Source organism: Electrona antarctica (assembly GCF_951216825.1).
Source record: "Electrona antarctica genome assembly, contig: scaffold_32, whole genome shotgun sequence".
In the NCBI taxonomy this organism is placed as follows: domain Eukaryota; kingdom Metazoa; phylum Chordata; class Actinopteri; order Myctophiformes; family Myctophidae; genus Electrona; species Electrona antarctica.
Genome location: NW_027638678.1, coordinates 1,496,089 through 1,498,694, shown reverse-complemented (window position 1 = coordinate 1,498,694; position 2,606 = coordinate 1,496,089). Strand labels below are relative to the sequence as shown.

Genomic DNA, 2,606 nt, shown 5'->3' with positions numbered 1-2,606 from the left:
TGATAGGCTGAGCAAAGTACATATTGAATATAAAAGTGAGGGCAAAAGTGTATGATCAGAGCCCCCCTCAAAAATCCACCGTATAAGTTGTCGGAAGACGGTAGGAGACTTCCTACTCGGCCAACTGCAGTGGAGCGGTGGAGAGCTACCTTGTGACTCAACCCTCATTTGTACATGCCAATCAAGTTCAATCCGTCTGTCTTTCTCTCTTTTAAATCTGTTTTTCAGAGATCCCTGGTAAAGGGAAAAGGGGGAAGAAGAGGTCAGCCATTAAAAGACGTGTGGTGGAGATGGTAAATAAGTAGGACTATCTCTGTGAATTCATGATAGCCTTTTCTCTATTGTATTATAAGAGCATAGGAATACAATTATTCAAAAGTCCATACTTTGATTAAGTTACACTCAATGGAAGTCCAATCAATCATTATTGGCAGAAACACAGATGGACATTGCACTGCAGAAGTCAATTTTTAAGAGAAGGGACCTTGTTTGGCCCCATTTTATTCTTTGTTAAATTCAAATCTAAAAACTGGAAAAGTTAAATGGGCCCTTTTGTGTAATGAGTACTTAGAATTATACTTTTACTTGAGTAAAATGAGTACTTCTTCCACCACTGCCTTATAGGAACTTCCACCCTCGACCTCCATGGGAGAACCTGGACCACAGGGAGCCACAGGAACAGGTGTGTAATGGAACTATACGTAATGGAACTTTACGTTTCAGCCTATATTACACATTTGGGGATGTAAGTGAAGACTGTGTGTGCAACCCTTTTTTGGGGCACTTTTTGGATCTTTTCAAAAATGTAAATACAAAATAAATAATATATTGTGTTTAAGAACATGTTTGTTTATGTAAGTGAATTTGATTAATCACAGATTATTTTAATAACCTTGCAGATGACGTGATTCTGGATCTCTCTGTAATTACGGATGCAGAGTCACAAGCCATGGCCGACAAAGAGAGAATTGTTGTCCGACTGTGCCGAAAGGGAAAACGATGGGATGCTCAAAACTAAGGTAAATAAAGTAGGCCAATCCTTTTTTCCTCCAATACATTTTGGTCTATTATTTTTTCATTTTTGAGGGGCGCTAGCCCCGCATATGCCCACTGCCCAGCTTTGTGTGTCTGTGTGTTTGTACCACCGAATGTGATGATTGATTGGCTGAGCACGGACAGTGATGTATGATAAGAGCGCCCCTCACTTCACACAAGTGCAATAATCTTTGAGGGGCGCTAGCCTCTCCTATATACAGCTTAATGTTTGTTTTTCAACAATGCTTGTTTAAGAAAACACCATAGACAACAAAGAGAAATGTTTGTTTTGAGGACTAAAACAAACATTAGCACCCGTTGCTTAAACAAATATTATGTTGTAAGATAAGAGCGCCCCTCACTTCACACAGGTGTGATTTTTGTTTTGATTGATTACTAATAAGCTACATTTTTACATTGTGTGAGCCGTGCTCCTGTAAGGAACTAGCCTGGCCCAGCCAGCGTGCTTTCTAAGTTACAAGCGCTGGAGAAGTATTGGTTCACCGATCAGAGACCCCCTCCAACCCTCCCCTCCCTGGTAGAAAACAGCAGAGAAAACTGACAGAGAAACAGTGCCCGACACCGGGCACTGCACTCCCTGTGGGGGTGTGGAACGCGTGTGTCGAATTTGAAGTTGGTGGGGCGACTGGTTGTCGAGTTACGTGGATTACACACGTACGTACCGAGACTTGGTACATTTATAGATAAAATAGTAGATCTAATTGTCTGGCGTTTCATGATAGAAACTATTTTTAGTGTTAATTTTCTTCATCAACAGCAACTATACCTGGCCTCCATGGGAACCAAAGAATTTTAAGAAGCCATGACCCTCCAAAATAATATTTGAACTAGGGACCCCCCACCCTGACAACCACTTGGAATTGTAGCGGTTGAGACATGACTTGAATTGACAATACATGTAGTTTCACTTGGTTCCACAGATAAATATTGTGAAAATACATTAGCCGATCTACAAGGTCACAACGGTTAGCTGCATCACTCATGGGATGTTTGTATCATTGCTATCTAGAGGAAACCACCTAACTAAACTTTTTTATTTTTCATAAATCTGCTATTTAACACCGTTTACGTCTGTGTTTCTCTCTAGGTCGTCCTCAGCCCTCCATCATTGCTTCCAGTCATCCCACATCACATCGTTCCCACAGCACTACTTTCCTGGCTGGCAGCTCTTCGTGTATTGTGTCTCACTCTTCTGTGTCAACCCAAGGACGGGAACCCCTTTTGGTGTTTTAAGCATTATGTTCTACTTTAGCTATTGAAAAATAGCCGATCTACAAGCTCGTAGCACGGCACAGAGTGCTGCACTACGAGCTTGTAGATCTGCTATTTTTGAAAAATCGTGAGAATGTGTCTCAAATCTTTGAATGTATATTCTTTTCATTAACGTTTTTAACAAATCTTTGCCTTTGGGGGGTCCCTGGAACAACTTTTTCAGATGGGGGTTGGCGGCCAATTACATATCATTTTTGGGGTCCTTGACATGAAAATGTCCCTTCAGACAAACCCTGTTATCACATTTTACTATCTTGAAAAACAAAATAGTTCAACTA

The 2,606-nt window shown here is 40.9% G+C and overlaps 1 long non-coding RNA gene across 1 annotated transcript; it reads left to right on the top strand.

Moving 5' to 3' along the window:
* Positions 1 to 623: 623 nt before the first annotated feature.
* LOC306917845 lies at positions 624 to 2,256 on the top strand. The gene is made up of 3 exons (XR_013789256.1): positions 624 to 682; positions 900 to 1,019; positions 2,144 to 2,256. It is a non-coding gene; the product is annotated as an uncharacterized lncRNA (long non-coding RNA).
* The last annotated feature ends 350 nt before the right edge of the window (positions 2,257 to 2,606 follow it).